Source organism: Felis catus, chromosome F2, assembly GCF_018350175.1.
Source record: "Felis catus isolate Fca126 chromosome F2, F.catus_Fca126_mat1.0, whole genome shotgun sequence".
Classification (NCBI taxonomy): Eukaryota; Metazoa; Chordata; class Mammalia; order Carnivora; family Felidae; genus Felis; species Felis catus.
Window position 1 is genome coordinate 12,003,787 of NC_058385.1, and position 23,295 is coordinate 12,027,081.

The 23,295-nt window shown below is 48.3% G+C and overlaps 1 protein-coding gene across 3 annotated transcripts in view; it reads left to right on the forward strand.

Moving 5' to 3' along the window:
• Positions 1 to 15,353: 15,353 nt before the first annotated feature.
• The window catches only part of CHD7 (chromodomain helicase DNA binding protein 7), a 189,623-nt gene continuing 181,681 nt past the window's right edge, over positions 15,354 to 23,295 (forward strand). For 2 of the 3 annotated variants that reach the window (XM_045050025.1, XM_045050027.1), the window contains exon 1: positions 15,354 to 15,675. The gene's annotated coding sequence lies outside the window, so the exon portion shown is untranslated. Of the gene's footprint in view, positions 15,676 to 16,343; positions 16,364 to 23,295 lie in introns of those variants that run through there. The other variant, XM_045050026.1, reaches the window with a different exon arrangement.

Below are 23,295 nucleotides of genomic sequence, written 5' to 3' on the forward strand. Positions count from 1 at the left end.
ACCTGAGCCCAGGTTGGAATCTTAACCGACTGAGCCACCCAGGAGCCCCTTAAATTTTTACTCTTTAGATGCTCTTTCCATCTTTTTTCTTCTTGCGATATATTTGTAGAAAACACCAGCTCAATTGTCCCATGCCACGTCCCGCCTTCTGGAGGTTGCCAATCACATCCTCAAGATGTGAACACATTCGTCCTCCAGCCCCGCCCCTCCCTCCCCCCCCCCCCATTTCCAGTAAACTGTAGTCGGATCTAGAGGTGCGATCCGATGCAAGTTGATCTGGGGGCAAGAAGATTGCGTAGGTGAAATGAGGAACTTTCATCAGGGATCTCATTTATCCAGATAGTTCCTAAGTCTGTTTTCGGGTCCATTCTTCTATCATCAGCCGACGTTGGATCATTTCACTGGGATCATCTGCCATCATCTCGAAATCAACGCATCTAAAAACAAATGTCTCTCCCCCCACGCAAACTGTCCGTCTTGACACCTTGTCTGTTTCTGCAGCTTGCTGTCTTTGTAACTCACCCAGGCTCCGGGGCTCTGAGCCGTCCTCTCCTTTTCCTTAGCTCTCATACTCAGTCACGAAGACCTGCAGTTCCTTCTCTCTAGAAGGTGAGCAGCCTTTCTCGTTGGTTCTCACACCTACTGCCCTCCTACAGGCTTCAAAAATATTACGATACCCTCCCCCTCCCTGTCTCTTTTCCCCATCAATTCCACCCCATAAACTGTCACTGGATTAACCCCCTACACATCATGTGCTACTCCCTATGTACATCCTGGTTACAAACCTTCAATGGCTACCCATTCCTTTCGGAGGAAAGTCTAAACTCCCGGGAGTACTCCAACACAATCTGGAGTATCCTAACCCCCCCCACCCCCAACATTTCATCTTGCTTAGCGTTAGATGTTTTTCTATAGCCATGAAAAACAAGTGACTTGAAAATGTGTGGACCAATGTCATATCTGACATCCCCTTCCAGGGCTGAAAAACAGAGAGTCAAATGAGCAATTATCGAAGCACTGTAACAAGGCAAAGCTTCTCTCTGAGGATAATTCTGGACTTGTCTCAAGGGACACCTGTGGTCCCACGCTAGGGGAAGGGCAAATTGCCTGTCACTCTGGCAAAGCTCTGCTTGCTAGCTTTCTCAGCTTTTCCTAATAGGTTGCTCACACTTTTTACCTGTTGGTCTGATCTTAAAACATGTGACTGGCCATCGACCAGTAATACAGAATGCCAGCCATTTAGGCTCTGTCTTCATGTGACCTGTTCTCTGGCTTTAATCACAAGCCAACGCCACTCCCCCCCCCCCCCCCCAACACACACCACAAACACAAAGAATTTCCAGCTGAGAGCGGGATATTCAGGGAAAATTCTCTAGGAGACGCGATACTCATCTACCATCTACTCTTCCAAGAACTTTGTTAAAGTAGACCAGTGAACTGCATCGTGGATGACCTTGAACCAAGATGCTCCTGATCATTATCCTGGCTTACACGGATCCTGCCCAGGGCCGTGACTCCCCGTCTCCTACGTGAATTCCCATGCGACGCTTTCTTAGAAAATTTCACAGAAAGAACTGGTACTCAGTAAGGTGCTATACTACCCTTCTTGCCCTAGCAAGAGCTCTATATTTATGCTTTTCCTTCTTTGCTCTGGCCATCAGGGGGCTCAGATTGCAAAGCTCAGTAACTGGTTACTTCTGTTGGTTAAACATTTTATATTTCCCCCCTAGGCCCTGCCCTCAGTTTCTATTTCTACTTTAATACTTCTGCGCCGCTTTTTGTCTTATAAATGTTTTGAAATGCATTATGGAATGGGCCCGTGTATACATTAAGTAAATAAGATACTGCCACACTCCTCCACCCAGGCAAAGGTCGATTGATTTATTTCATAGGCTCTAAGTTTGCTTATTGTGTGCCTTCTCATTGGAGTGCCGTCCCCCCACCCCCTACTCCAACACGCCTCCTCCGTCTGCCCGAGGCCTGCCCGTCCTGCACATCCCAGCTCTAAAGCCCGCCCCTCTGCCATGAGCTGTCCCGGCCGCCCCAGCCTAGAGCACGCCTTCCTTCCTGTGAGATCCTTTCATGTTGTTTATACGCTATTCATTTAGCACTTCCCACACACTGTCTTTTATTGCTAGTTTTATAAACATTTAAAAAAAAGTTTTGAAAGTAATATGTGCACACAGTCAAAAATTTAAACCGTACCAGAGAGGTTGCCCAGGAAAAAGGTATTCTGGCATCCACAACTGCCTGAGAGGCAGCCATCATCGCCAGTTCCTTGTGGGAATCATCCTCGACATATCTATCCATTTACACACACACACACACACACACACACCCACGAATACACATATATGCACATATGTATAAGTGTATATATGTATATACATATGTGCATGTGTGCTTATAAATTCTTTGGTCTTTTTCCCCCTCAACTATGAACATGTCATTTACATTCTTCTGCATCTAGACCCCCCCCCCCCCCCACACACACATAACCGTATAGCTTGGAGATTATAGCACATGGGCACCAAAATATATACCTGGTTCTAATACCTATGTAGCTTCTATTGTAAAAGCAAACCATCGTTATGTAGTATAACATAGTTATACCACTGTGCTCTGTATCTCTCTCATTAAAATGTACTCTTTCTGAGGGGCGCCTGGGAGGCTCAATTGGTCGAGCGACCGACTTCGGCTCAAGTCATGGTCTTGTGGTTTGTGAGTTTGAGCCCACCTGGGCTCGCTGCTCTCAGCACAGGGCCGGCTTTGGATCCTCTGTCCCCCCTCTCTCTGCCCCTCCCCCCCTCAAAAATAAATAAAACATTGAAAAGGAAATGTGCTCTTTCTGAAAAAAAAAAAAGTACTCTTTCTGAGGGCAATGGAGGTAGCACGTCGACATTTAATCTATCCACAGTAACACCCACAAACCCCATAGGAAAAGCTTAACAGATAAACTGATCGCCAGTTTTTAGCAGTAGATAGTCAAAGTAGCAAGTAATTTTATGTCATTAAAATTTTTAGGAGTATTTGAGAAAGTCTTTTATTTTTAGTTATTTATTTTTGGGAGTGGTGGGGGAAGGGCAGAGAGAGAGGGAGACAGACAGCAGAGAGCCCGAAGCGGGGCTCAAACCCACAGCCTGAGCTGAAGTCGGACGCCTGATTGACCGAGCCCCCCAGGCGTCCCTAATCTGAGGAAGTCTTATAAAGCATCATCCGACCAACCATATCTGTCCTTTGACTCAAATTTTCCACGTTGTGGGGGTACTTTTGCTATTACCTATAGCGTGGTTTGGAAAGGTTTGACCTTGAGGTATACTAAGTGTTCGCTCATGAAGAGGAGGGCTGGGTGTGCTTGACCCTGTGGCAGTGGTTTCCAGGGAAGGCAATGGGTCCAGCCATGTGTCCGTGCCCAGAGACAGGAGCAGGGAACGTGCAGAACCAAGAGAAACACTGCAAGGAGACAGCACAGCAGTGCATGAGGAAGCCGGCCTCCTTTGTGCTGACAGGTGGTAAGGCCTTCGCGGCGGGAGCGGGCAAAGCCACGGGGAAGCTGGCATGAACCGGTATCGGGGAAGGAGGAGCTACAAAGTGCCAGGGCTTTGGTTGGATGGGGTCTGGTCTTAGAAAAGATGAGGCTATGCCCCTGTTGGGAACAGCGCTGTTCACAATAGCTCCGAGGTGGAAAAAGCCCACGTTTCCATTAACAGATGAACGGATAAAGAAAATGTGGCACGCCCTCTCTCTCTGTCCGCCTCCTGCTCACGCTCTGCCTCTCTCTCTCTCACATAAATAAACATTTTAAAAAATAACAAGAAAAAAAAAGAAAATTGGGGCACCTGGGTGGCTCAGCTGGTTGAGTATCTGACTTCGGCTCAGGTCGTGATCTCACGGTCCATGAGTTCGAGCCCCGGGTTGGGCTCTGAGCTGACAGCTCGGAGCCTGGAGCCTGTTTCGGATTCTGTGTCTCCCTCTCTCTCTGCCCCTCCCCTGCTCGTGTTCTGCCTCTCTCTCTCTCATACAAATAAACATTAAAAAAATTAAGAAAAAAAAAAGAAAATGTGTCACACACTACAATGGATCGTGACTCCGTCTCAAGAAGGAGGGAAATTCTGACACGTGCTACCACCTGGAGGAACTTTGAAATCATTGTGCTAAGTGAAATAAACCAAACGTCAAAGGACAAACATTATGTGATTCCGCTTACACGGGGTACCTAGAGTTGGTAAAAGAAAGGAGAGAGTGCCAGGGGCTGGAGGAAGGGCAGGACAGGGAGTTCATGTTTAATGGGTACAGACTTTCCATTTAGGAGGATTAGAAAGTTCTGGAGATGAATAGTAGTGAGAGTTGCCCAACGCTGTGAATGAACCTAATGCCACTCGCTTGGTCACTTAGAACTGGTTACAAAAGTATTTTTATATAGTGTATACTTAATGCCAATTTATTTTTAAAAAACAGCATGAGGGGCGCCTGGGTGGCTCCGTCGGTTAAGCTTCTGACTTCGGCTCAGGTCATGATCTCGCGGTCCGTGAGTTCGAGCCCCGCGTCGGGCTCTGTGCTGACAGCTCAGAGCCTGGAGCCTGTTTCAGATTCTGTGTCTCCCTCTCTCTCTGACCCTCCCCTGTTCATGCTCTCTCTCTGTCTCAAAAATAAATAAACGTTAAAAAAATTTTAAATAAAATAAAATAAAATAAAAAATAAAAAACAGCATGAAGCAAGGGAAACTTACGCTATGGAATGTGGTGTTGGTCCCCCAAATTCAGTCATACTTATTCCATTGCCTCAGTCTGTGCCATCGGGGAGCCCACACGCATATATTCTGCCCTTGACGCATGGGGGGGGGTGGGCGGTAAGAATACATCTTCTTCTCTGAGAGGTAATGAACGAATGGGCTGTTGGTGACACATCGTGCAATTGCAGCCCAGGTGACTCAGGAGTGACTCAAGGGCCGTGGCTTGTGGGGGCCCCCACCACAAAACCGTGAGGATGGGAACGGGGCCGGGACGGTTCACACCTCTGTGTCCCGCCAGTCCCTGCCCTGTTGACCCACGACGCTCTACCCTGTGAACTGAAGTTATAGTGGCTCACACGCTGGAGACACTCCAGAGAGGAGCTAAGGAGATGGGTTAGCATGAACTCTTGCCGGCTATCTAAATGACAAACCCCAGTATTGCAGCTCAGTCATCTCATAAGCACATTATAAACATATCGAAAAGTATTTACTCCGGAGGAAGTTCGCTAGGCTAAACTGCAGAGCAAGGTGAGATGAGAAAGTTTTTCTCCTTTCAGATTCAGATACACAAAATCTTTTTTTAAGGTTTATCTATTTATTTATTTATTTTGAGAGAGAGAGGGAGAGAGGGAGGGAGAACATGTGGGGGAGGGGCAGAGAGAAAGGAGACAGAGACTCCCAAGCAGGTTCCACGTTGTTAGCGCAGAACCCGACGTGGGGCTCGATCCCACGAACAGTGAGATCATGACCCGAGCCGAAGTCAAAGAGCCGGTGGCTTAACCCACTGAGCCTCTCAGGTGCCCCCAGAATCCTTTTTAGAAATTAGTCTTGCCTTTCTGGATCCAGCCGTCCCAGCACCTTAAGGGCAACACTCATTCTCTGAGCACTTGTCGCTGGCTTCTGACATGCCGGGCACTGTCCCGGGTGCTGGTACCGAGCCAACCCTTCCCAGAGCCGCGCGGTGTACCGGCTCCGTGCGTCCCCGTGACTGTGGCAGTTCGCCGTGGAGCAGTTAAGGCAGAGAGCCGGTAGTGTTTCCAAGGAGGAGAAGCGATTAACCACCATTGGTTGCACGACTCTCAAATGCATCTTATTCAGAACCGCGGCCTAAGGCAACATGTTGTGATCAGGGTACAGATTGTGTCTCAATGTGACCTTCCCCCGTTAAAGCAGAGCGACGTGCAAACGATTCGATGTAAAGGAGTTCGGCTCTTGGTGGGTCGTGAGAAAGGCAAGTAGTCTTTCCGTCTTTCAGCTGTTATCAGATTTCTGTTTGGGGAGAAAAACACTGAGGAGGGGTTTAGAAGGCCAGGGTTCGGATCCCAACTTTGTCTTTAGCGGCAGGGCAACCTCTCAGGTGTCGGATTCTTCATCGGCACGAGAGGGTTGTGTGTCCACGATCCACAAAACCCGGATCTCCTATTCTGTCTACTGTGACTATTCGGACGAAGGAAGAAGGTGCCTGGAGTATTATGTGCTAGCGATAGTGGTTGGCAAATGTCTAAACCAGAGTTAGATGTAGGGGCATCATGAGATCTGACACGTAAGACGTGGAAATAGGTGACCTTAAATTATGACCTGTTCTCATTTTATATATCAAAGTACAACTTTGAGTTTGACGTACTTTAGCCTAGAATTGTCCGAGAACTTGCAGTGATGATATTATGTCTGATACTGAACACTGTTCACCGGGACAAAAACAACACCCAAGGCGTTGGCCTGGTTAGCACTGGAGTCCAACCAAACGGGCCAACCAGCCACCCAGGGTCTCAACGAAACAGAAGGAAGAGGAGACATGCTTAGTTTTTTCTTGGTTGTTGCTACCATATATTGGCAAAAAAAGGATTTGAGATGGCCAGCCATCCCTTAGCTATCATACAATATTTATGTAAAACTCATGTCCTACAGTTAAACAAAGGACCCGTGATTGTGGCTACTTCGTGTCACCAGGTAATGACTCAAGCTGGTCTGACATGGCCTGGATCCTTCTGGGTCTCCACAGGAAACAGTGACTCCCCTGGGTGGATCTGCCAATTCACCATCTGTGCTCCATTTCTGCAGGGGTGAACGTCACTTAAGAAAGTTGCAAATGGCGTGGCTCTGTCGGTTGAGTGTCCCACTTTTGATGTTGGCTCAGGTCGTGATCTCACGGTTCACGGGATTGAGCCCCGCATCGGATTCTGCACTGACAGCGCAGAGCTTGTTTGGGATGCTCTCTCTCTCTCTCTCCCTCTCTCTCTACCCTTCCCCTGCTCACGCTCTTTCTCTCAAAAATAAATAAACATTAAAAGAAAGAAAAGGAAGTTGCATAACAACTTAATGCGGCTACAATCTCAGCTCAGGATTTAATGAGGGTCCTTTTACTTCTTTTTGCAGCTTCTTTCTTCCCTGCAGGGGCCATTCCAAAACTTGAACTCTATTCTGAAATCTCTTCACCATCCGCGAACATTTCGATAAGTAGATGATTAGTCACTGAGTTAATAAGAAAAGCGGAAGCCACTATAAATGAATTTGCCTAACTTCTCTGTCATCTCTCCCTACCCCAACCTATGCATTTATTGCCATTTTCACCCACCTTTTCTGCTTTTTGGTTTGTTTTTTGTCTTTTCTGCCATCCACCCAGGGCTTGATGGCACCCCTCCTCCCTGCGAGCCTCCCTTTCTGATGTGGTGGCCCATTCGCCTCCTGCTCCTGTCTCCTACTCCACAGGAATGCTTATCATCCTGATGTTTGCTTCTGTTGTTTTGTTGAAAGCCTACTCCCCTCTCCTTAATGTGATCTCCTCTGGCTCTCACCCCATCTCTCATTTCATAACCACACTACTGCTACTGAGAGTCTGAAGTCTACACCAACTGTCTATACGTCCTCAGTTCCCATGAGCTGTCTCACCCTTCTCCAATCTAGCCTCTGCCCTCAGCATTAGAAAATAAAAAGGTTAACAATGACCAAATCCAATGAACGCTGTTCATTCCTTTCTTGCTGGCTCTCTCTCTGACCTTTGTCATTGTTGCCTCTTCTAGAAACTCTCTCTTTTGAAGTCTTGTTTTTCCTTTCTGATTAACCTTTGTGAGTTTTCTTCAGGGGCTTTTATTTTTTTTTCATTTTTAAGGTTAATTTATTTATTTTGAGAGGGAGAATGTGAGCAAGGGAGGGGCAGAAAGAGAGAGAGAGAGAGAGAGAGAGAGAGAGAGAGAGAGAGAGAATCCCAAGCAGGCTCCACACTGTCAGCACAGAGCCCAATATGGGACTCGAACCCACAAACTGTGAGATCATGACCTGAGCGGAAACCAAGAGTCGGACGCTTAACCAACTGAGCCATCTAGGCACCCCATAGTGGCTTCTTTTTTGATGTCTCCCTTTATTATTTTTTTCTGCCTGTCTCCTAACATGTGCTTTACACAGATGCGGAGTGTTCCCCAGGGAAGTACTCCTCAGGGCAGTCATGCAATTTCCCACTTTCCTACTCCTGTCACATTGATTCTGGGCTCAACCATGTGGCTTGCTTTGGCCACTGGAACATCAGTAGACACGAAGACAGCCTAGGCTTGATAGGTGCTTGTGTTTGGGGCTTGCCTTCTTGGAATATTTCTCAGAGACTGTCCTGTCATCTGGATGACTAAGATAAAGACCAAGTGGAGAGAAAGGGGGAGAGACAGAGAGAGAGAGAGAGAAAGAGAGAGAGACATCTACCCCAGGTTTTCCAACTGAGCCCAACCCCCAGTCAACCCACCAGATGACTAATAAATTTTTGTTTGAGGCCACTACTTTTTGGGGTGGTTTGATACACAGTAATAAATAACTGAGAAAACATGGGGCTTTAAAGGTTCCTATCGTCAGCCTGCTTTTGTCTCAGGTCGTACGTCTTTCCAAACAAGGCCATCCATGCCGATGGATTTAAGTACTATTCATGCCTCATGATTCTTACACCTATACTTCCAGACCGGGCTAGTCTTCTGCATTCTTATCTCTTAATTCATGGGCACCCCCACTTGATTATTCCACAGATCCCTCGAATTCCCACACCAAAGCATGTGCTCTACACACTGCGTCTGCTCCTTATTCTTGGTCTTGGTTAGTGATGCACCTAGTTACTAGTCACTCAAGGAAGAGACTTAGAAGTGAATCTTCGCCCCTCCTTTTCCTCCACTTCCCAATAATCAGTCACTCACCAAAGCTTATCACCTATGTCACCTGAACACCTCTCACATTTATTCCTTCACCTCCATACCTCGAACGCTGCCTTGGTCAAGGGCTTTGTCATGGTGTACTCTCACCGTCCGTGATGTCCCCTCATGGCCTCCCTGCTCTGTGGATTGGCTCACGCAGCCAATCTACCCACGTTTGTCTCTGTCCTCTTCCTGCTGACAATCTCGTAGTGGCTCCTTGCCACCCATAGAGCAAGATAAAGGTTTCTGAATATGCTACAAAACCCTCCCCAATCTGGCTCTACCTATATTTCCAACCTCATCTCCTGTCCTTTCCCTGTTTATGCTGTACTTGAGCCAAATTACTCGCAGTGCTGATGCTAGCCATCTGCCCAATGGATGTCCCGGACAGTTTTCCTGCCTGGTGTACCTCCCCACCCTTGCCATCTGCAGAGTCCTTGAAGGCTCCGCTTAAATGTCACATCCTCTGGAAAGCGTCCCCTGCTTATTTGGGCACAAACGAAATTAGTCGTCTCTTCTTCTGAGCTACCACTCTACGTTGTACGTATTTCAATTGTAATGACATGCTTCAATGCGCGTCACGCCCAATAGGTTCAGAGAGCTCCTTTAGGGAAGGGGTTGGCTTTAGTTTTGTTTCTGTAGGACCCAGCAGTGTTGTGAGGCTCGGGAAGTGCTCAATAACTGTTGAATAAGACACGATATTTTTCCCACTTTAAACGTGTTGTAAAAGAATCTAATTATAATTGGCTAAGTGAGCACTGAGGATTTCCATTTGTTAGCCCGGAAATGGAGACAAGAGACTGCAGGTATTGCCCCCTATTCCTGGGGATAAGCTCGGGGGATAAGTTCAGTGGGCTGGTAACAGAGGGGAGAAGAGGTGAGATGGCTCTTCCCAGATTGGTGGCAGTACCCCCCCCCCTCCCCCTTCAGTGCTCCCTGCATTAAGAACACTGCCCTCCTCCACCGCAGGGCGGAGTGGTTCTTCAGTTCTGCCTTGTCTTCCCAATGGGATGACAGACCACGTGAGGAGTAATGTCCTGAGTCTGTAGGAGACAAAGAAGTTGGCAATTGCTCCTATATCTTCCCCGTTCTTGTCTTAGGAGGCCCACTTCACTTCCTGCTTCAGGTCTAGTTTTCCACATTCTGCACCATATCGCAGAGATCTTTCCAAGACCTTTCTAGGATCTGACTTGTTACTCTCTTGCTGAATTCATCAGTTACTCCAAACCCTTTGGGGGTGACATCTAGAGCTCTCCTTGGCCCTATCTACTTCTCCAGTCCAGTCTCATACCACCTCACCACCACCATTTATGTAAGTATGTAAGCATTTTCTAAGCACCTTTTTTTTTTTAAGTTCATTTATTTATTTTGAGAGAGAGAGAGCACAAGTGGGGGAAGGGGAGACAGAGAGAGAGAGAGAGAGAGAGAGACAGAGACAGAGACAGAGAGAGACAGAGAATCCCAAGCAGGCTCCACACTGTCAGCATGGAGCCGGACGCAGGGCTCGAACTCACAAACCATAAGATCATGACCTGAGCCGAAATCGAGAGTCAGACACCTCACCGACTGAGCTGCCCAGGTGCCCCTACTGAGTGTCTTCTACACGGAAGGCTCTACGCCAGCTAGGAATGAATGCTAAAAGATAAGACATGTTCATTGCCCCCGAGTAGCTCATAACCTAATAACAGAATAGGACAGCAATTAATTATAATTCGGTGTCCACCAGTGTTGATGCAGATAGGCACTTTTGGGAGAACACCAGGACAGCCAGCCCACCCGGGGAGGATCAGAGGAGACCGAAGAGGAACACTGGCTCACCTCCCATGTTCCACCCAGTGTGGGCTCACTAGCAGTGACGAGCGCTCGCCAGGCTTTAGAACCGCCGGACTTCTTGGATGTCTGTCGGGACTGCCCCCACCCTCCTTGTTTCGATGAACTCCTGTGCTTCCTCGAGACCCAGCCCAAGCCTCCCTGCTTCTAGGAAACATGCTCTGCTGTCTCAGGTGGCAAAAATCCCTTCTTTCTTTATGCCGGCATGAGCCATGAGCTCCTTGAGGACAGGGAGCCAGCCACGTCCTCCGATGCCAACAGCCTGGCACATGCTAGGCCCTCAATAAATGTTTGCTGCAAGAAAGTAGGCATTCAACAAAATGTTTGCTGAACCTTCGCTATACATGCGCTCTTTGCGAGCCAACAGTGGCCTAATTGTAGCCCTTGTGGCTTTCTTCTTACCTGACGTCTTGACCTTGGCAGGGACTAGCAAAACCTCATAGCACGTCGCTTCATTATGAATAGAACATGTAGGGTGAGCTCACAAATCCAACTGCATTCTTTCCCTTATGAAAAAATTACAGAGGAAGGTTGATGCCGTTATTCCAGCGATGCAGGAAATGCTTTTTGAACTTTCCTTTCTGGTGCTTCCTTCAGCATTTATAGCTCTTTCAGTATATGTACTTTATTTCTCTCTGTATCTTCAATGGCAGCAAATCTTCATCATTTAAAGGCAAATTGTATTGTTTAGAGCTTGCCAAAATCATTTGGATGCACGTTTGATAAGTGATGAAGTAGAATAGTAGAGTTTTAGCGGAGTAAAAGAGATGTGGTCCTAAGGAGAGTTGTTTTCTGTGACTTGGAAATTGGTTCCAAACACATTTTCAAAAGATGAATTACGAAATACATCAAAGTAGGTCTTCAACACTAGAATTAGTGTAGCGTCTGTAATTTTTTAAAAGTTGATAACATTTGGAAGAACAGTTAGGGCTCCAGTTTTATTTTTATTTCTTTCTTTATTTTAAATGTTTATTTATTTTTGAGACAGAAAGAGACAGAGCATGAGCAGGGAAGGGGCAGAGAGAGAGGGAGACACAGAATGGGAAGCAGGCTCCAGGCTCTGAGCTGTCAGCACAGAGCCCGACGCGGGGCTTGAACTCACGAACTGTGAGATCATGACGTGAGCCAAAGTCGGACGCTTAACCGACTGAGCCACCCAGGCGCCCCAGGGCTCTAGTTTTAAATATGTAGTGTTCCTGGGATGCCTGCGTGGCTCAGTCCCTTGGGCGTCTGACTTCGGCTCAGGTCATGATCTCACAGCTCATGAGTTCAAGCCCTGCATTGGGCTCTGTGCTGACAGCACGGAGTTCGGATTCTGTGTCTCCCTCTGTCTCTGCCCCTCTCTCAGAAGTAAACATTAAACAATGGGGAAAAATAAATATGAGGTGTTCCTAAAGTTTGGGTCATTTTCAGGTTTTTATTTTTTAAGTAGGTTCTGCAAGCCAACATGGGGCTTGAACTCATGACCCTGAGATCAAGAGCAGTATGCTCAGGCTGCCTGGCTGGCCCAGTCGGTAGAGCAGGAGGTGACTCTTGATATCAGGGTTTTGAGTTTGATATAATATCTTTCAAGAAAAAAAATGGTATGCTCTACAGACAAAGCCAGCCAGGCACCCTCGGTTACTTTGGATGCATAAATTATCCCCCCCCCCCATTCCTTCTCCCCCTGGCCTCATGAAGTATTCCACATTGATACATTATGGCTATGTTCCCAAACAGAGACAACTATTTGTCTAAACAGTAATGTAGCATTTGTTTGAGTTCTTGGAAGACTTTTCATTCATTTCAAGGGGCTGAGAAAACCTTTTTGTAGCAGGTTAAATTGTATTTGGTATTTTTCTCAACTGCCTTCTGCTGCTGGCACCTACTCCATACTTTTGTGTCCGCTTCCCAGGTCCCTGGTACCTTTCCATTACCTTCCAGCTGCGAGGGACATGGGCCTGCCCTGTCCCCCAAGGGCTCAGACTCCAAAATCACCATTGTCTCTGACCACGAAATCAAAACTACCAAACGTTTGGACTGTACACTTCAAGAAGGCAGGCATTTTGGCTTTGTTCACTACTGCATCTCCATTGTCTAGAACAATGCCTGGAACCTCTTTAGGCACTCCATGTTGAATGAATAAACGTTATCTCTAAATTTGGTAGTTTCAACTAGGTGTTGGGAAGAAAATGACCCACGGAACTAATTTACAATCATCTGTGAGTGACCAGGAGTCCCTTATCTCTCCCTAAGGTATTCGCATACTTAAAGGGAAAGCTTGTGAATTCAAATTATTCTCATTGGGAAAACTTCAATAGTGAAGCAAATGGAGAGAAAACAACAGAGGCTAATGAGGTTGGGTGAAAGTGAAGACCTCAGTAGGCCAGAGCTGGCTAGAGTTTGCCCCTGAGGCTTTCTGCTTTTCCAGGCCCCTCAAGCTCTGCGCCCCCCCCCCCACCCCTAGCCCCACCCCCCTCCTCCGTGCAACTCCTAAAAGCTTGGAGTCTTCTCCATCATGGCTGTCAGAACGGTCCTTGAGACCAGGAGGGAGAAAAAGTCAGGGAGGGGCAGTACGACTGTGTTGTTTCTACTCTGCGTGGGCTGTACTATTTTACCATTTCTCATGTTTCAAGAAAAGTGTCCTACCTGTCTAGTTAAATACACAAGGGCACAAGCGGACCTCCTCATAGTCACTTAATACTATTTGCTGATTGTTAACTAATATACTTTCACTATATGCAGATGCCTCCCCCCCCCCCCCCAATTACCCTTGAAACATACGCACATCTGATAATGGGCTGGGGTATACTGTAAAGGATAGGAAATAGTTCTTTTTATGTCACTTTTATGTCCTCTGATACAGCAAGGTACTGGTGATTTCTTTGTAGACATTGTATCCTGTATTTAACCTTTCTCTTCACACACATCCACCAAAAGCAGCCCCCATATGCTTTGAGGGATATTAACTTAATGAAAATGTAAACCTAATCTCAGAATTCTGATTCTTGGTTTATGATATGGGGCTATAAAACAGGTAGAAGTTGATTTTAGTGTTTTCCAATTTTTTCATGTCGGAATTTTCTGTAGTGTCAATCTTTTTTTCTGCTGTTTATCTGTAAATCCCTTGAAACATTTAGCTCTGTTAAAACACCACTCAAATAATTGACAAAGCCAAAACCAATGCATTTCAATGCATTTCAATAAATGACAGTATAATGTAACACATCTTTAGACAATAATTACTAATATTAGAAAAATGTTTTAGGGGGTAATTCTAGTATAATCAAATTTAGTTATTGAAGAGTTCTAGTTGTTACGTAGCAAAATGGTTTTGATTAATCTTTTGTTCAGCTGGAAATATTGTGATTAGTCTTGGCACTACAGGTGGTGAATGAGGAGAAAGTATATTTTGCATAGTTTTGCAATTTTCGCAGTTTATTCTGGAGTCCAATAATAGCATGTTGCTGTACTCTGTATTTATTTTAGGAGTATCTTTGGTTGATATAAGTTCCTTCCTTGGTTAAAAAATAAATGTAATCTTTAACCTAATACAGTCATCTTAAAGTGTACAACTGTAGAGAGTTTAAAAGAATTGTAATTGCTCAGTAATCTGCACACAGAAAGTGCTTGGTAAACGTTTGTCGATTTATCTCCCAAAAGGAAAATTAGTAAAAGCAAATTTTCTCCAGGTTCACTATTCATTTCGTACCGGGAGGAGAAAAGGTGTGGACATTCAAGGTTAGGAGATCATATAAAAGTGCCATTTTTTTTTTTTTTTTTTTTTTTTTGCCAAAGAATGATTGAAACACTCTAGCCCTGACACGTTTAATAATGGGCACACAACCTATTTCTTTGTTTCATAACCATTGCGCTCTCTCCCCCCTTTTTGGCATGGTAACAAATTCAACAAAATCATCGCCATCTAGTTAAACTTTTTGATTTAGTAGTGGATCCGGCTGTCCTGTCAACGAGGACGTAGGAAGAGCAATGTGGAGAGGCAGGAGACATCTAGATGAAATGCTAAGTGTCCATTCTAAATAACTGCATGTGGGAAAATAATTTCAAGTTGAAGGATAATTACAGAAGAGACGTCCAAACCCCTCGAGCCGCCGCCGTCCGCGTAGCGTTGGAAACCCCTCGCTGTGGCCGGGAGGACCGCTGCTGGCTCCCGGCCGCCGCTTCCTGCCCCGGGGCGGCGCACCCTGACTCCGGGAAGGTGCCGCGCGGGGAAACGTGGCACCCTCTCCAGCCCGCGCCCGGGGCGCTGCCGCGCGGCGGCCAAGCGCTCGGAGCAGCCCGGCCGGAGAGGCTGCGCGGCGGTCGCGCACCGGCCGGCGGGGAGAACCGCCCGCAGCGCCGGCGCCCGCCCGGGGACGGGAAGTGGCGCCCGGCCCGCCCTCCGCAGCCCGCGGCCCCGCAGCCCCGCGCCGCCCCCTTTCTCTCGGCCTCTCCCTCGGCCTCCGCCACCCCGGCCGAATTCTTGCATAAATTATGCCAGGCGCGCCTGACGTCAGGTGGCGGCGCGCGGGCGCGGCGCTGAGGGAGCCGGCGGCGGGCGCGCGCGGCCCCGCGGCCTCGGGCGCGCGCGGCGTGCCGGGCGCGCGCAGGCGCTGGCGTGCTGGGGCCGCGGCGGCGGCGGCGGCGGCGGCGGCGGCAGCGGTGGCGGCGGCGGCGGCGGCGGCGGCGGCGGCGCGGGGGTTGAGCCGTGGTAGTGCGGACGCGCTCGTGCTCGGGAACTATCGGATTAAACTTGAATCGAGTGAAATTACACAAAGGAGCGCCGCTGAAGAGGCGGCCCGGGGACCCGGAGACCCTGAAACTCGCCAGAGCCCCGTTCGCCCCTGGCCAACTCCGCGCCCGTGGATTAGCCCCCTGGCCGCGGCCGCCGAGCCAACTCCGGAGCCCGCTCTGCGTTTTGTTTTCCCCTCGGCACAGGGCAGCGGAGGAGCCCTACCGACCGACCCGGTGAGCGCGAGAGTTCGCCGGGCGCCTCCGGGAGGGGCGGCGGCGGCAGGAAATCGCTCCGGGCCGGGGCCGGGGCCGCGCGAGGAGTTGGGAGCGAGGAGTTGGGCGTGTGCGGGGCGAGGGGCGAGGGCGGGCGGGGGCCGGGGCCGGCGCTGGAGCGCAGCGCCGCCCGAGCCGTGTCGCCGGCGTCGCCGCCCGCGGGGCCCGAACCCGCGCCCCGAGCGCCGCCCGGCGCCCCAACTTTTGCCTGCGTCCGCGGGGCCGGCGGCGGCGGGGGCGCGCGGTCCGGCCGAGGGTCACTTCCTCGCATGTAAATGGCTTTTTGTTGTGCTGCCGGCGTGGGGGGGGGACGGGGGACAGGAGGGAGCGTGTCTGCGCGCGGGGGAGCGCGAGCGCGTTTCCTCCCGCCGGCGCCGAGCACGAGTTGCCGGCTCCATTCGAAAGAAAAAGGAAGGAGGAAAAGTTGGGCTCCAACTCAAGTGCGAGTGGGCGATGGGCGCGCGGGCGCGGGGCGGCTGAGCGGCGGCGGCGGCTCGGGGACGGCGGCGACCCCCGCCTCCCGCCCCCGCCCCCCGCTCCGGACCGACCACGCCGCGCTCGCCGGGAGCGGCGGCCGCACCGGCGCGAACAAAGTGCGTCCCTCCTGGCGCGGCGGCGCCGGCCCGCGCGGGGACGGCCACCGGGCGAGGTGGGTCGGCGGCGGGGAAAGTGCGCGGGGCGCCGCGTGGGGCGGGGGCGGCGCGAACACGCGGCGCTGGGGGCGTCGGGACCCCAGCCGGTGCCGGCCGCGGGCGCGGAGTTGCGAGCCCGGAGCTGGGGGCTCCCGGGGCTCCCCGGCGGCTCCCAAGTGCTCGAGGAGGAGAAGAAAGGGAGCGGGGCCGGGGCGAGCGCGGGGAGGCGCGGCGAGGAGGGGACCCCACCTTGCCGAGCTGGCCGGGCCGGCGGCGGCGACTGCATAATAGCGACTTTAACCCCCCTAGGGCAACTCGGCTTCCCCACCCCCCGACCCCGCCGGGGGTCAGCGCCGTGGGGGGGGGGGTTCACCAGGTGGCCCCCGCGGTGGCCCGGGTGCGCTCTGCCCCCGCAGAGATCCGCGGTTCGGAGCGTGAACGGCCGAGGTGGCTGGAGGCCAAGCGGTCAGCGGGGAGAGGAAGGAGGGCGGCGGGGGACGCGTTGTTTGTTTGGTTCGCACCGGGGACTGGGCTCACCGGGGGTGCAGGGGCGCGGGCACCCGGTGGGTTGCGGTGCAGGGCAGCCGCGTCCGCGCGAGCGCCGCTCGGGGGTGGGGGGGTGGGGTGGGGAGGGCGGCGGATCCCGGGCGGGGGGGGGTGGGGGGGGTCGGGAGGCTCCGGGGAAGGAGCCGCCGGCCCCGAGCAGCCATCATTACCGAGCCGCCTTTCTCCGGATGGCTCTGCCTCGAGGAGCCCCGCGCCGTGGGAGCGCACCCCAAACTCCCGGCCGGCCGCCCGCTTTGTGAGCGCCCCCGTAGAGCGGGCGGCGCGGGGAGTGCTCCTGCTATGGGTCGGACGTTTTTCCCGGAGGTCACTTTTAGAGACTGTTCACGCCTCGATTTTAAACTAGTTTTTTTTCCCCCTCTTCTGAACAGACAATGGACAAAAGAAAAGTAGCAACCCACATGGAGAGTTTCCTTTTGAATTGCTAGAATTAGATACACTATCCAGCTCTCCACTCGCTAAGTATACTTTTTAGTTTCCCATTGTATATTATCTAGCAATCGATTTAAATAACTTATCTTGAAATCGGCCCATCCTCTGGGCCTGATTTCTGGGGTACGTTAAATATTTTAATTTATTTTTAAAGGATTTGTGTGAAGGCCCAGATTTTTATTTTCTAAAAATATTAATTTAAGCCGTCTTCGCAGTGGGCAATACCTTTCAAAGAGGTGGAGTGTATTTGCCCCCAATTCTCTCCCAATGAGGAGAGGGGGGAGTTCTCACTATCCGTAATAATCAGATAGGAAAAAAAAAAAATAGTTCTCTTTATTTCCGTACAGATCCATTCTAACGATGACAGACAAATCTTAGTGAGTACGACCTTAGCAGCATGGGAACCTGATTTATCCCAGTTATAATTCTATTTAGATTGTAGTAATGTGTGAGTACTAGGTAATTCTTATTTCAGAAATAACTTGAGCAGTGATTTTAGGAAGTTGAATCCGTCTCCCAGCGCCCAGAGTACATCTGTCGCGGAGCGTTTTTGTCTCGCTGTTGCACAACAGAAGCCCTCCAGTCTTTACCCTAAAATGGCAGCTTTCATTTGACTGGGGCCCATTCATTGACAATGATAATAAAGAGGCTGAAAGCTAGATGCTTGGGGCACGGAGCAGTACTCGGTTTGCCTTTCTAGGTAATAATAAGTAGGAGACATTTTATGTCTTTCAGATTTGCTCACGAAAAGTTTATTTTCCCTGGAAAATCTGTACTGTAGAAAAAAAGTTACAAAGTAAACAGAATTTGGAAATGGATAGGGACTTGGCGATAGATTTTAGGAACTCAATTTTCTTATTTTGCCAAATAGTGGGAATATGGCATTCTCCCGTTTTGAGTGTCCTGATGAGGGAATAGTGGATTCTTGTGAGGCTTGTAACAGGTGAATTTCCTCACGGTGACACTTAAGAATTATTTTCCAGCACTATGTATTTTATCATTTATATTCTCTTGATATATTCTATTTTTTTTTTCCTCCTTCTGTGCAAGCCAGTAAATTGAAGCCTGAGGAATTTTTTTTTTCTGGGGTTTTCAAGATTCAAATGAATTTTTAGGTAAGAAAGGAATAATAGTATAGACTGGTATGTGAATTCCAGACTCTAGTTACGTTGGTTTAATCAACAGGAGTATTTCTAATTTAACTTAAAAAATGGCTTCTTTTTCTTGACGTGGAAGTCAGGGTAGAGAAATGATACAGGTTGTGCACACATGATGGTGATGGTTTAAAAACTCAAACATTATTTTCCTCTTTTGAGGACAAAATAATGACGTCTTTTCCCCAAGTTTAAATATAGAAGTCAAGTTCAAAATAACACACCCAGTAACTAAGTTTTAGAATAGAACTTTTGTAGATTCACCTGTACTTGGTTTAGTTTTCAATCAGTTCAACTTACGGGACAATTTCCAAAAACTTTTTTCACGAGAGTCTTTTATTGAGTTAAAATGAATAGCACAAGGGGTACCTTTATGATAACGTATCAAAGAGATATTACAACTTCTTTTCTCATACAAACACAGTCAATAATGTGATATTTATAGGAATAGTATGGTTTTTAAGCAGTGAGGTCAATTTAGCAAAAAGAGTACTTTCATCTATGAGAGAACACGGTCTGAGTGCTTCAGTGTAGGAGCTCTGTGTGACCCATGGAGTAATCTAAGTGCAAAGTGTAGAGTAGTTGTTTCAGACCTAGGCTTACAACATTTTCTTCCCTGTGCTTGAGAAAGTTTGCTTCCTATAAAGTCACCATCCATTATTCACTGTTGATTCAGTGATCATTGGTAGACGTTTCAGAGTGTACACGACACATGAGAGGCGACGCTTCCCCTCAGAGAGTTTCCCCTCCAGTAGGAGAGACTTCTTTAGGTAACCAAACACTCACGTTTAACTTTGAAGATTAACTTTGGAGGGAGCCATTATCTTTCATCATTTATTGTCCATATTTGGCCTTTCGGATTTGATAGCAGATGCCGTGGCCATCTTATCTATAAATAAGGCATTGCAAGAATAAAAATGCTTAGTCAGGGCTGAGCAAAACGTGTGACTACAAACAATGGCCCTTAAAACTTCAGCTTCGTAACAAAGTGATTCCCTTTCAGTATTCAGCCGCTTTCTGGATGTAAACAAACAAGCACTTAAATAGATCTAGGTCACGAAGCTCACCAAATTCGCTAGAAAAAGACGGAGAAGGGACATTTGGGGTGATGTGGAGACGTGTCAGGAACACGTGGGCCCTGGGTGACTCTTCATTGTCTTGTCCATTCGTATGGACACGTTTGTGTATCTTTCTGAAGAGCTATGTTTCCATGTCACTAGCAGTTCAGCATTTGGTAGTACTGTGTATCTTATCAGTACTTCCTATGAAGCCATATAGCTTCATTAGTTTGGGAGATAAAATTTTCCTCTTGTTTTTCTAGAAAACTTCGTTATTTTGTATTCCTTCTAAAAGAAAACCTTTGATACTCAAGGATGATGGATGATGTTGGAGTATAAAAGAAGTTGGGAGTAACGATCGCTTAATCGTTCTATAAAAATATGAAGATGTGATGTTGTATTTCAGTTTGGGTACCATTCAGGTCGGGTTGCAATTACGGCAGAATTCCATAGCTGATCATGGAGGTAGTTAGGAGCTGGGAAGGTAATTAAAAATGCTACTACTGCTCTTTAATACTTTACTTTCATCAATATATTAAAATTCTTAAATGAAACCACACCTGCGTGATAAAGATAACAAAGAGAAGTAGGAAATCGTCATGATTTTGTCAAACAGAAACTCATCTTACAATCCTTAGTGGAACTTTGGATATGTAGAGTGTGTGGACCTTGGAGAGCTGGTCCAGCTTTCTCATTTTACAGATTAAGAAACTGAAGCCCAGAGAGATTAATTAAATGAGCTGCGTCTGGCTGGTCACCCACTTACTGCAGAGCCGCGTTGGTCCTTGTCGTCTTCTCGGTGCCTAGCTTGGTGCTGGCATAGGGGAGGCACCGGGTTGGTCTTTGTGGGATGACTGAGCTGGCTCTGGAGGAGGCTAGCTCTCCCTCTTACGTTCTGAGCAAAAAGTACCTTTGGTTTAAGGATATAACATAGGTCTTAAAGGCGTTCTTAAGCCAATAATAATTTATCTGTCTCTACCGTGTAGTAGTTTGGAGGGTTTTTTTTTTTTTTTTTTTTTGCTTTGGAAAACTATGACTATTCATGTAGAAAAATGTAGAGATAATTATTCCAAGATTTGATTACTGTTTTCATTTTAGAAGCTTGTGTTCATTCCCGTAACTGGATTCCTGTACCTTTTAACTAACGTTAGGCGACTGCAAGGATGATTGTTTTCTCAGCGAAGTATTTCTAGAGGGTTCTGTTAAAAAAATAACGTAGACCAGGAATGCAGAAGCATAACCTGGCCGTAAAAAGGCTGAGTGCTCCGTGGGCTTGTGTGCTTATGCCAGTGTGGAATCGGCGACACTTTCCTCGGTGGCCCTTTTAGCCACTGAATTGCTGTGGGTGTCAGGCAAATGCCTCTGGACGGCGGTCAGTTTTCCTTATTTGTCTGTTTTCTTGTTCATCAGTTCGAGTATTTCTTGGGTCCCTGCCACCTGCAAGGTGCTGTGTTGGGAATACAGTGCTGCCAGGAGAAGACGTGGTGGACCCGGAGAAACCAGAGCTAAAGCAACGGCACTGTCCCAGGTGCTATGCAGTGGGTATCGGGAGGAATGGGAGAGACTTGGGGATTCATCTAGCTGTGTGGGGCGTCACTCCTTAGGAAGTGGCTTCAGCGCTGCCATCTGAATGATGGTAGAAGAGGGTGGCATTAGCTCACCTAGAGGCAGGTAGTGTGTTTGAGGTGCACAGAGAGCAGCTAGATGAGACTAGAGAGGCAGGCAGAGGTCAGCCTGGCTGGGGCTTAAAGGATATGGAATTTGGGATTAAAAAAAAAAATGAAACAGCCACTGGTGAGTGTTAAGCAGTATTTAACATGAGCAGACTCGGGTTTTGTGGAAGACTGAATTGGCGACAGGGCAGAGGAGGGAGAATAGGTCAGGGACAGCATCCAGCCTGCTGACGTTGTGGTCCGTGCGATGGGGAAGTAATAATGGTTTGGACAAATCGGTGGCCGTGGGGATGGAGAAAAACGGACTGGTCTGAGAAACGCTTAGGCTGTTCGATGAACAGGACTTGAGCATAGGTTGGCTCTTAGGGAGAAGGTGTCGGGGAATGTACGTTTCTAGCACATACCCTGCTTGGCTAGCTGACTGGCTGGTGATGCTGTTTCCTGAGGCAGGGAGCACCTGTCGGGGACCAGACTTGAGGAGGGTGTTTATCAGTTCTGATAGCCTATGACTGAGGTGGCAGATAGTGGACCGTGATGCCATTGCTGAGTCTTGCTTCCATTGCCGGTAGCGTTCCAGAACTTTCCCCAAATAATCTGCCAGCTTTCTCAAAAGATGGTGTAGGGTGAGCCCATCAAGGAGTGCTGGTGAGGGTCAATGAGTGGGGGGGGGGGCAGAAACCTCTGTTATTTGCATTTTGTTCTATGGCACTTCGTTTACTACTTGCCTAATAACGTAGCACTTGGTAGGAATTTGCTTACCATAGACGGAGAATAGAATCCCATGGTAAGCAGGCTCTGCCACATCTTGTTCTTCTGTATCTCCGCATTGTGCCGGTGGATGTCTGTTGCTAGTTGTGTCCTGACACAAGGTCCTTGGGTGCTCAGCTGATAGCTGGTGGGTCCCCCCTGTGCTCAGGCATATTTTAGGGGCCGGTCGCAGTCATACACGGGTGTGGTAGAAATGAATACGGTACTTAAATGATTGTGGACACAACACCATCCGAGGTAGATTACTTACCTGGTTTTTAGTGGAGTATGTGTAAACTTTGATATGCAAATTACCTTAAAAGACACTTTGTTCGATCGTTACAAAAAGTGGATTATACAGCATGGTTGGTAGCAAATGAGAGATGCTAACTGCTAAATCCAGAGAAGCTTCTAATGAGATAAACTATGGTGATCCTGAATATTTGTCTTGAAACAGCATTTTAGGGAAATGTTTGTGTTTTTGTATTTGTTGGTTTACGTAGGTGATGCTGTTACCCATGTATTTTTGTTATAAATCAGACTTAAAGATATCTTTTCTGGGACGCGTTGCCTTTGGGGAGGGGTCTGTTTCAAAGGTACTTTCATTTACATTGCCCCTCGTAGGCTTTTCTGATGGCCACTGTGATGTGGTCATGTCTGCCAGAGTCCTTCCCGTCTCCTTCAGGGTAGGCAAGATTGGGTGGCTTTGCAGGCTAATTTAGGGACTTACATTGGTCATAGGGACATGCTTCATCTGAGAATTTTACCGCTAGCTGTTGTGAGCGATTATTTGGCGAAATGTGAAATTCAGGAGTAGGATGTTCCCATTTGGTGGAATAGTAGAAAAGCTTGGCGTGTCGACTCTACCTTCTGATGGACTGTCGTCACCTACTCTTTGACTTATAACACTGTTTCTTCAACTTGATTGTTTTAAAATATATTTTCTTCTTTGGTCTCATCAACAGTGTATTCTTCTAGTTTAAGAAATCATTGGCTTCGCAGACACTCAGTGGAAAGCTGCAAGCTGGTTCCCGTGATGTGGGTGTTAGTGGAAGAAGAAAGAGGATGTTTATTTGCCCTCCCCTCTCCCAGCCCCACTCTGCAGCGGCCAATGAGATAGCAGATTTGACTTTTCCACCAAGTATCTCATGTATTGGGGGCGGGGGAGGGCAGGCAAAGAGCCACTGTCAGCACGGGGACATCGAGACCTGGATTGCCACATTGAGACTTTGTGTAGGGAAAGGCAGGGGATCAGACACCTGTGTTACTTTTGACACGTCACGTACTCTCCCTGGTATCCTGGTATCCTTCACTTAAGAGA